Here is a 12246-nt window from a genome sequence, read left to right as displayed (position 1 = left end):
AAAAAAAAAAAGAAAAGAAAAGTGGGCAAAGGCCATGAGCACTTCATCTGTTGCAGAAGCTGACTGTTTGCAGTCTTTTAAAAATAAAAGGATAAATAACTGCCAAAAAAAAAGTCTATTTCTGATAGAGAAAATTGAGGTAAGTTTGTCGCACTTCACCAAAGCAAAGGGGGGAAAATCCGTTTGAGGCTGTGATACACTAGCTTTCCTGCTAAGTTCATTAGACCCTGTGACCAGCAGCACCTTGAGGTCATGGAAAAGCAGGTGACTGAAAAGATATTACCTCTTCCTTTTTTGCTTCCAAAGTGACCTAGAAAATTTTTGTCATCCAAATCAAGGGTTGATGACATGGCTGTGATTGATGCCTTTTGTTCCCCTGCCAAATTGTTTGTTTTTTTTTTATAGCCCACCTCCTGCCGGCTCTTCCCTCAGTGCCACTGCTATCAACTCCAGCAGCAGGCCCTCCCTCAGCTTCCTGGCCACAGCTGTGCTGGGAAGCGAAAGGCGAAAGCGGTTTGAAAACCAATGGGCAGCTAATTAGACCTGCAGTCCCATCACAAGAACCATAAAACACGCCCATTTCTTCACACTCTCACCCCCCACACTCCCCACCTTGCCTCATCTGCATCCCTTGGTTGAAAAGTTATAGCTTCATATAATCTATCAAAGCAGTTTTAAGTTCCTCTTTGTTTCTTAAACTAGTTGTGAATTTTCAGTCCAGTAGTTGTCAGTTCACTATAGATACTAAAACTTTACAGATATTAAAAGGGCAATAAGAGAACATTAGGAACAATTATATCAATTTGACAACTTAGATGAAATAGATAAAATCCTTGAAAAATATGTGCTGTTAAACAGCATGCCAACATAAACTGTAATTCCTGGACCTTTCTTTAAACTTTTTATCATCAGAGTGTGGTTCCAGCTCTCTCTATAGGTTTTAAATTCTGAAGATGTCCTACTGAGTTTACTTAATTGGTAATCTAGTACTAATAGAAGCTGGCTACTTTTCAAGTACAAGTTATCCAACCACAGAATGGAGAAGTTAGGTTGTTATATAAGAATAAGTATTTGGGGGTAATAAGTATATTTTACAGGTCTTGTGGCAAGAAGCTGCACTGCAATCCCAAAGGCCCACAGTGCAAGTCCACCAGCTGCTTTGTGGGAAACAGATAGGCATTCTCCTCCCGTGCAATTAACTCTGAAAATCTGCTGGAGGTTCAGCTGTGATTCTATTCCAACTTGATGGTGGTACAGAACAACTACAACTCAGGACTGTAAAACCCTGATTCTTTTGAGGGTTCTTTATGTTCAGACCAGAATGACAAGCTCTCTGGACTTCTAGTGTTTCTGGTTCTTGCCAATTTGAGAACATTTCAAGATGTCTGTAGGATATGTCTGTGGTTAGTGCTTAGATAAGGACCAGTATAAAGTAATCATTGTACTATGAGGTTGAAACTATGGAAATAAGCATATCCTTTTTATTTTTGCCCTCCTCCATTGTCTTTTGGTTTTTCTTTTGTTTTTCTTAAAATAATTCATATATATTGTATATGAAATCTCTCCATTACATTGTATTTCATACAACTACTCATTTTTACTGTATCCCATATATAATCAATTACCATATTTTAAAATAAAATTTTCCATCTTATGCTGATTTACTTACAAAATTTGTATACATTGTTTTTCACACCAGATCTTTCCCATTTCCTTCACCCACCCCTCCTTCTGTGAATCAAATTGTGCAACCCAGTGATTACTCTCACCCCTGTTTCTACCCTCCCCTCCTTGGATCCTTATAGACGCTTTATTAGTTATCTGTTTCTACAATAATTGTCTTATCCAGTATTTGCCATTATGGGACTGAGTTAGTTCTCTTAGCATAATGCTCTCCAGTCCCTCCCAAGTTAGCAAGTGGATTTAAAAATCATTGTTTCTGCATACTGTGCAGTAGTCCATCATGTGAATGGACCATAATTTCTCAATCCATTCGATTGTGGTTGGACATTTGGGCTGTTTCCAGATTCTTACGATGGTGAATGATAATACTATGAACATTAGTGTACAAATCTCCATTTGTGTCTCAGTTGTAATTTTCTCGGGTTATATTCCAAGCAGTGGAATAGCTGGGTCATATGGAATTTCTATGTTCAGCTTTTTGAGGAAATGCCAAACTGCCTTCCAGAGTAGTTGTACCATTTTACAATCCCACCAACAGTGTAGAAGAGTTCCTCTTGCCACATCCTCTCCAACATTTATTACTTGCTGCCCTGCTAAACTTTGCCACTGTTACTGGGGTGAGATGGTATCTCATTGTGGTTTTGATCTCCCAGTGATTTTGAGCATTTCTTCATGTGTCTGTTGACCATCCAAATATCTTCTGTGAAAATCTTTCCATGTCTTTTGCCCATTTCATACTTGTGTTATCAGTCTTTTTCTTGGTTAGGTCCTGTAGGATTTTAAGCACAAGCTTTTTAGTGTTATTTTGATAATATGTCTTTAGCAAATGGACTATGAATAATTAATCATGACTAGTTTCTAACCATCTAGATCCCAAAAGTTTTTATATTTTAAAGTTTTTTTGTTTGAAGTTCAGTTAAAAGAGAGCACTGTATCTAGTAGGACTCCCACCTTCTTGTCTAGTACATCTTTATGCCATTTGTAACTTTCAGAGCTGTTGGAGCAACATTTAAGTGAAAACCATTAAGAACTCCATGAAAAGGCCATGGCCTCAATCAGATGCATCTCAGTCCTCAAACTGGTATCATTGCTCTTCCATGTGAGAGGTTCCTGACTACAGACTTGCCCTTGCAATGTGTCTCCTGGTTTCCTGACTGCTGGTACCAAGGGTTATGATTAGGGATCCAAGTAAGATGCAGTTGTTGACAGTTTTGATCCTTTCTCCATCTTTCATGATGTTGCCTATCAGTCCTGTGGTAAGAATTTTTGTTTTCTTGATGTTGAGATGCAATCCATATTGAAGGCCGTATTCGTTGATATTCTATAACAAGTGCTTCAAGTCCTCCACTTTCAGCAAGCAAGTTTGTGTCATCTGCATTAACGCAGGTTATTGATGAGTCTTCCTCTGCTTTTCCTATCTTGAAAAATGAAAGAAACAAAATCAATTCATGAATGTGCCGGCCTTTGTTCTTACTGGAAACCAACCCACAAGTAGAGGATTTCAGTTACAGGGCTGAGGAACTGCTGGAATAAAAATATAGAGAACTCTAGAAGCAAAAGTTTCTATTTTGTCTTTACTTTTATTATTTATTTTCTTTAGTGCCAATTATCGTTATACTGATACCATAAGTATTGATTATTTTCAAAGCATAAAGGTAAAGTTGCTCTAAAATTTGTATAAATGGAAGTGGAATTTATCCAATAAACAGACTTGCAATACTGAAAAAAGAGAGCGAGCGAACAAGAGAGAGAGAGACATCCTTCCTGGCCGCTGTCTGGGGCATCCATCTCATATGAGGTAGTTACACAGTCACCCAATTCTTTGAAGGATTTCACCAGCTCTTTCAGGACTGTCTCTCAATGAAGTCACACAAATGGGAGCGGTCCTTGTCAGTGGGCAGTTTGTGCAGTTCCAGTAGTACCTGATTCACGCTGCACTACACACACATACACACACGAGACGGTTTCTTGAAGTCGTGAAGGAAACTCTTTCAGAATGCTCCTCCGAGATCATAGTAGGAGATGGACATGTAGACACAGGAGCCGCAGAGCTTCGGGTTGACTCAGCGCTTGGCGGCGATTGTAGTTCTGGCGCATCCACGAGGGGGCGCACGCTGTCGGGCGGCAGTGGTGACGCGGCTGCGCAGTGCGGGATCTGCTGGCTGGGGACGGGAGGCTGGGAGCGCCCACGGGCGGGGTCCCGCTGTGGGGAGGTGCAAGGACAGGCAGGAGTGACCGGTGTGGCGGGGACGCTAGGGACATCGGACAGCGTTCAAGGAGGAGACCGCGGCAGCAGCGATTCTGCCAGGATGGGCCTAATTACCTCGCATTTTGTTCTAATAGACTTTTGTCTCTTTGTAGACTTAACCTGTTGCTATCCAGTCCATTTAACACTGCCCAACCCTGTAGGACAGAATAGAACTTCCCCGTACGATTTCCAAGGATTTGATCTTTAGCAAGCAACGAGCTTTATCCTGCAGACCAACTGGTGGATTTTGGAAAAGCTGATCTTTTGGTTAATCGCTCAGTGCTTAACCACTGCATCACCAGGGCTGCTTGCTTGTAAACTATCTGTGCTTAATTCTGACGGGTCCAGCACTTAAAATAATAAGCTCCTTTGACACCACGTGGTGGACAGAATGGTGTGCTTTAGCACTCGGCTTTGGGAGGCAGAAGAGCAGTCTGTGTCACCCTCCTAACTGTATTTTTACCTTTACAGAATCTGTTTCTTCATCTATAAAACAGAGAGGGAACCCTGGTGATACAGTGATTAAGCACTGAGTTTGAACCTAGTAGAAGCTTCATTAAAGAAAAAAACAAAACCAAACCCTGTTCATCTGTTCCAGTATAGTTGTTATTATTAGGCGCCGTTGAACCCAGTACAACTCACAGGGACACCATGAATAACAGATGTGAGCCCTGCGCTGTCCTCACCAGCGCTGATGTGCTATAGCCCATTGTTAAAGTCGCTGTCTTCACCCATTTTGTTGAGCATCTTTCTCTTTTTTTCTGACTCACCAGCTTTCCCAGCATGATGTCTTTTCCCAAGAATTGGTCCCTTTTGACCACAATGCCCAAAGTATGTGAGCTGAATTTTCACCATTCCTGCCTCTAAAGAGCCCTCTGTCTGCATTTCCTCCTAGGAAATCTTATGGATAGTTTATGCTGTTGTACAGGGTTGCTATGAGATAGCACATAAAAACACAAAAGAAAATGGAGCACAAGGGTTTGTAAAATATACAAAAAAAAAAAAAGAAAATGGAGATGATAATGCTACCCATCTCATGTGGTTGTTGTGAGGATTAAATGTCCTAATGTACACAAAGTGCCCTACTCACTAAAGCTTAAGTTCTAAAGCACAAGCACTTGGTTTGTGGAAGGCTGTGATTACAACGTAAGTCCATTTTGAGTCTTGACATAAGCTCAGAGACCATTTGAATTCTTCATGTTCTTAAGTGCTTTGTTGTTGCTTTGTGTCATTCAGTCAACTGTGACTCATGGTGACCCATGTACACTAACCCCTGCCCTCTCCTGAGCCAATCTCTGCCTCTAACACCTAAGAGCTTGGTGCCCATTACACGAACAAAGATGGTAGTCTCTTTTTTAACTCACAATTGTGAGGTTTATTAGAGAAACAGGTTGGGGAGTGGAGGAGGCAAGGAATATCACACTAAGCAAGTCCAGGTTCAGTCCAGCAGTTCCAAGCCAGATTAACAGCAAGACACAATTCCTCAGTTAATTTAGAACTGCTTCTTAGTTAACAATTGAAAGATCAGGTTCAGTTCAGCAGTGCAAATTCAGCTCTGAATTGCTCAATCATCCAGCAAAATTTATCTTAGAGCAGTTACAAGTCAGCTTTCCCTTCAGTCATCCAGAAATAAAACCGTTAACTGTGGCTCCATCTCCAGGGTTCCTCTGGTTACACTTTACCACAGTCTCTTCAAAGGAGTTGTCCACAGTCTCTTTCTTCACCCTCTCTCTCCACCTTCCACCCCTTACCACCTTTTTTACAGTGTGGAAAACATTTTAGTCTATTGGTTGCACAGCTGTTGATGATTTGTCCACATTTGAGATAGTTGGAGACAAACCATGCCCCCAGTGGGGACTAGCATAATGGGTAGAAAAGCTAATTTTTAAGGTTTCTGACACAACAAGAATAAAGATAACACCTAAAAATTCCTAGTCTATCCACCTGCCATGCTCTCACCTCATGGCACCATTTTCCCATCGTTCTCCAGCATACGGTTCCATTAGTGCTCCTTCTGAGTAGAATCCAGGTGTCTCACTGTTCCTGAGATCGTGCTTGGAGAAGTGAGTCTCCAGAGCCCTGGCTGCTGATGAGCCTTTCCTCGGGTCTGGCAAGAAGCTAGGGAGAAGCCATCACTAATTCCGGCTCTGTATCAGGTCCCTCTTTGAGGATGTGGCTCAGTTCCTCTCCAGGCCCTGAAGCTGAATTCTGAAGTCCCAGCTCCTGAGGCACCACTTCAAGACTGGCCTCTGCCTCCCTCACTAGGCAGCTTGCAGGTAAGCTTTCCTGTCCCCAAACCTGGCTGCTCATCCACTGCCACAAGGTCTGGGGGTTCTGCTGCAGGCTCTCCAATAGTCACAGCCTCCTCTCCATGTGGAGATGCCGCGTGCGTGCCCACATTTAGATCTCCATGTGCAGGATGGGCAGGGACAGCTGCAACATGAGGAGCTTCAGGGTCTGTTCTTTGTTGTGAACCTCTGGCTGCAGCCACTGGAAACAGAGCTTCCGAAGTTGCCTCAGGGTCTCATGGGACCCAGACAACCCCCTGGTACTGAAAGCATCTGAAAAGCGGCTGGGTAGCTTCAGGCCTGGAGAGTTCCCCTTGAGGGGTGGCATCTGGTCCAGGGAGTGGGGGGTTCTCTGCAATTGCCAGTGGTGGCACCTGGACCAGGGCCTGAACCCAGCTCTGATGGCATCATTGGGCTTGTCAAGTCCTTTCATGTTAGCAAAGTCCTTCTGAACGGAACAATTCTCTGGGAAAAACCAGGTCTTCATGCAGCCTCTTGCAGGAACACTTTCAATGATAAAAGAATCACCTGGAAATTTTAACACACTTCCCTCAGGGAACAAGTGGATCTGCTTGAGGGTCTTCCTGTCCTTCGCCACCCCTTCACTTTTCCAAGCACAATGTCCTTCTGCAATGAATAACCTCTCCTTATAACATGCCCAAAGTGTGTGAGAGGAAGCTTCACCGTATTTGCCTCCAAGGAACACTGGCTCCACCCTCTCCAAGACATACCTGTTTGTTCCTTTGACAGTTCATGGGATGCTCAGTACTCTTCTCCAACACCACAGTTCAAAAGAATCAATAACTCTTCTGCCATTCTTATTTACTGTCCAGTTCTCAGATGCATAGCAAATGGATGTGTATGTGCATTTGTTGAGCACCTTTGATGTATCAGCCTCATATTAGACTGTTTATGTTCTTTCTAGTCCTCTCCATCACCCTCACCGTGGCCTCAGAGCACTTCCAGGAGGAGCTGCATGTCCCAGGAGGGTGTTCATATATTTACACACACACACACACACACACACACACACACACACTCTCTCTCTCTCTCTCTCTCTCTCTCTCTCTCTTTATTGGTTTTCATATAATAATTCCTTTATGTTTCATACCTATACATTGTATTTTACACAATCTTTCATTTACATTGTGTTTTATGCAATTATTCATATACATTCTATTTAACAAGCCCAGACAAGCACAATCGACCTTGAAGTTTGAGCAAAGAGCTATCTATGAACCTTGCTTAGGCTCAGTCTCTAATGATTTACTGCAAATAGTTACATATTGTCTAACTTAAGATAAAATTTGGGATCCTGGTGACTAAAACTTAGGGTGCCATGATCATGAATTAAGCCCAGTCCATCATATAGAAACCTCGTAATCAGTCTGTAACCTCTTTTGGATAGCAGACCAACATGCTCCTAGAGCCTTGTCTAATTTCCCATTACATGTGTGTCACTATTCTTTCTTCCCATTTCTGTAGACATGCCTGTAATGGTGGTGAATTGATTTGCCAAACATTATGATCAGGTGATGCTTTTCCTTGTTCATAAGTAAAAAAAAAAAAACCCAACTAAATTACTCTGTGAGTGTAAATCAGCAGAATCCACTGGCTTGGGGCTGAGGTCCTTACTGACCTCATCTTAAATGATTGTCCTGTTTAAAACTTAATGAAAGTGTTTCTGTAGACTATACTTGAATCTTAGGGTTTTTTCCCCCTCCTAGCACACTGGGAGCCTATAATAATCACTTAATTTTAGGAAACACTGCATGGTTCAAAATCGGGAAGGGTGTATGCCAGGGATGTGTACTTTTTCCATACCTTATCAGTTTATATGCAGAACAGATCATTTGGGAGGCTGGGCTGTATGAGGGGAAATGTAGCAGCAGGACTGGAGGAAGACTCATCAATAACCTGCATTATGCAGATGACACAACTCTGCTTGCTGAAACTGAAGAGGACTTGAATCACTTGCTGCTGAAGGTCAAGGACAGCAGCCTTCAATATGGATTGAAGCTCAATATCAAGAAAACAAAGATTCTCACCACTGGGTCAAATGGCAGCATCATAATAGATAGTGAATAGATTGAGGTTGTTAACAGCTTTATATTGTGTGTCTCCAAAATCAACACTCTTGGCACCAGTAATCAGGAAATGAAAAGATGTATTACATTGGGAAAGTCTACTATCAGGGACCTCTCCAGTGTACTGAAGAGCAATTATGTCAGTCTGGAGACTAAGATGCACTTGATTTAGGCCATAGTCTTTTCAATTACTTGCCATACAACAGAGAGATGGACAATGACTAGGTATGATAGGAGAATTGATGCTTTGAGCTGTGGTGCTTGTGAAGAGTGTTGAATATACCATGGACTGCTCGGGGAACAAACATGTTTGTCCTGGTGAAGGTGAAACCAGGCTGCTCCTTGGAGGCAAGGATTCTGAGGCTTTGTCTGACATACTTTGGACATATTGCAAGGAGGGACCAGTCCTTGGAGAGGGACATGATGCTTGGAAGGATGGAGGGATGATGGATTGATGAGGTGGATTGATTTGGTGGCTAGGGTAAGGAAGGCAGGTGCATCAGAGACAATGAGGTTGACACAGGAGAGAGCAGATTTCAGAGCTATTGTACATAGGGTCACTATGAGTTTCAAGGGACTTGATAACACATACCACCAACAACAACTACTGCTACTATATTATTTAGGTTATTCATGTATATCTCTAGATACTGATCTAAAGGTCATGTTGTTGTCAATGACAACTCATAGCACCCCTCTGAAGAGCAGATCGGAACTAGCCCTCTTCTGCACCATTCTCGTGATCTCCGACTTGCTAAAGCACACTGTGGTAGTCTGTGTCAATCCATCTCCTTGAAGGCTTTCTCTTGTGTTGATCTTCTACCCTTAACAATCTAATATCCCTGTCTCTGTAAGGACTGGTTCCTCCTGAAAATATGGCCAAAATAAGTGAGATGAATTTTCACCACATTTGCCTCCACAGAGCACTCTGGTTGCACTTCCTCCAAGGCAGATTTGTTTATTCTTTAGACAGTCCGTGGGATATCCAGTACTCTAACGGCCATAGCTAGCAATTGTTGTCATGGCCCTTGAGTCAGAACTGACTAATAGCTGACCCTCCAGCTGGTTTTCAGAGGCTGTAAACAGCACAGAAAGTGACTGCCCATATTTCTCCCTCAGAGCAGCTAGTGAATTCAAACTGTGTGCCCTTGGGTTTACAGTGCAGATTAGTATAAGTAAAACTTTAAATTGAATTATGTTGGACTTTAAAACCTTTCTCCTACTTCATGGTGCTTTTTCATAGACACTGAAAGCTTCTTGTTTCTCTCACAGAGCCCACTAAGTGTTGGGGTACAAGCTAAATTAATTAATTTAATTTATTGTGTTTAAATAAGTATAATCAATCTGTGCAATCAATTGTTTTATTATAGCTGACAATCCCAGGTTATTTTCTTATATCTTTCATAATGATGTCAGTCTAGAGACTAAGGTGTGTCTGATCCAGACCATGATCTTCACAATTACTTGCTTTGCGTCAGGAAGCTGGACAATGAGAATGACAGAGGAGAATTTATTTCTTCGAAATGTGGTACTACTGGAGAAGACTATTGACATACCATGGACTGCCAAGAAAACAAATAAGTCTGTTTTAGAGAGGGTGAAACCAAGTTTCTCCCTGGAGGCTAGGATTTTGAAGCTCCATCTCACATACTTTGGGCACATGGCCAGGAGGGACTAGTCCTTGGAGAAGGACATCATGCTCGGAAGGGTGGAGGAACAATGTGGGAGAGGAAGACCCTGGATGAGATGGATTGAGAGATTAATTGGGGCAATGAGAGTGAGTGTGTCAGGCAGTGAGACTGGCTCAGAATAGAGCAGGCTGCCGAGCTGTTGTCCACAGGGTCACTATGGGTCACAAGCGACCTGATGGCACATAACAATAACAATAGCAACAACATCTTTCATAAAATTTATCTCAACTTCTTTTTTGTGCACCACATTATTAAATCCACTAATACACTTAACCACTACTTGCATATACATCTATCTGACAAAAAGCCTTGACAATTAATGTTTTTTGCCAATTAATTTAAACCATGTTTTCTCCAACCTCATCATTTATAGTTGAAGTAAATGCAGCTAGAGGTGGCTAAGAAACATACCTAAGGCCACCCATCAAGCTAGTGGCTGTATCTCTAAGACTGAGGCTCCAGACGCACATCCAAAGTGCCGCCCACACGGATCACATGCCATAAAGCCCCTTGAGAAGCTCCACCTGAGAAGTTTATTGTCCTAAGTAGCCAAAAACTTCACATGCAACCTTATTCATGGTAGTAATAGTAAGCCATTTGCAAATATCATATCAAAAGGGGCTTCCTTCAGCACAAAATTCAAATTAATGGAATCTAACTATAACATTATTTATTATATCAAGGCTACAAGTTTCTAGAAAGTGAGAGTAGGTCTAATTTATGCTAAGTGAAACAGCCTGGGTCGTTTCACGAAGGCCAGACCTAGATAGGTCAGGATAGAGAAACACAGAGGCTCAGAATGGAATTTCATATTTTAGGAGAAAAAAAAATTGTATCTAAACCATTCTAATCCAAACCCCGTTTTCTCATAATAATGGTTTTGAAAGGAAGTTGTTTGTGTGAGAAAGTCCCAGGACTTTTTCCAAACTAAATTTCCTTAATTAACAATGCAAAGAATGGGAATGCCAGTAGAGGGAACTGTGCTTATAAGGAACTTGTGCATAGACCAGGGGACAGCTCTTTGTACAGAACAAGGAGAAGCTGTGTTGTTTAGGGAAAGTAAAGGTGTTTTTTAGGGTTGTTTATCATGTAGTTATTGTTATGTGCTGTCCAGTTGCCTGCGACTCATAGTGACCCTATGTACAACAGCCCTAAACCCTGCTCTATCCTGTGCCAATCTCACTGTTTCTAACACACCCATCCCGATTACCCCAGTCACTGAATCAATTCACCTCATAGAGGGTCTTCCTCTCCTGCGCCATCCCTCTACCCTTCCAAGCATGATATCCCTCTCTAAGGACTGGTCCCTCCTTGCAATATATCCAAAGTATGTCAAACAAAGTTTCAGAATCCTTACCCCCAAGGGGCAGCCTGGTTTCACCCTCTCCAAGAAAAACCTGTTTGTTCTCCTAGCAGTCCATAGTATAGTCAATACTATTCTCCAACATCACAGCTCAAAGGCATCAGCACTCCTTCTATCATCCCTAGCCATTGTCCAGCTCTGTGATGCATAACAAGTGATTGAAAAGACCATGACCTGTATCAAGCACACCTTAGTCTCCAGACTGACATCATTGCTCTTCAGTACTTTAGAGAGGTCTCTGACAGCAGACTTTCCCAATGCAATTCATCTTTTCATTTCCTGGCTGCTGGTACCAAGAGTGATGATTGTGGAACCAAGCAAATCAAAGCTGTTAACAACCTCAATCTCTTCACCACCTATTATGATGCTGCCAGTTGGCCTAGTGGTGAGAATCTTTGTTTTCTTGATGTTGAGCTTCAATCCATATTGAAGGCTGTAGTCCTTGACTATCTGCAGCAAGCGCTTCAGGTCCTCCTCAGTTTCAGCAAGCAGGGTTGTGACATCTACATAACGAGATTGTTGAATCTTCCTCCAATCCTGACGCCACATTTCTCCTCATAGAGCCCAGCCTCCCGGATAATCTGTTCTGCATATAGATTGAAAAGTTATGGAGATAGGAATCATCCTTGGCATACATCCTTCCCAATTTTGAACCATGCAGTATTTCCTTGCTCTGTTCAGATGACTGCCTCCTGGTCCACGGATAGGTTTCACATAAGCACAATCGAGTTCTGAGATTCTCGTTCTTCTTAGAGTCAGCCACAGTTTGTTGTGGTCCACATAGTCAAATGCTGTTGCATAGTCAATGAAACACAGATAGACATTCCTCTGATACTCCCTGCTTTCAGCCAAGATCCATCTAACATTAGCTACAATATCCCTAGTA

This window comes from Elephantulus edwardii, unplaced genomic scaffold (genome assembly GCF_000299155.1).
Source record: "Elephantulus edwardii isolate Elephantulus edwardi_28Jun2011 unplaced genomic scaffold, EleEdw1.0 scaffold00259, whole genome shotgun sequence".
In the NCBI taxonomy this organism is placed as follows: Eukaryota; Metazoa; Chordata; class Mammalia; order Macroscelidea; family Macroscelididae; genus Elephantulus; species Elephantulus edwardii.
The sequence above is the reverse complement of the archived record's forward strand: the minus strand, read 5'-3'. Positions refer to the sequence as shown.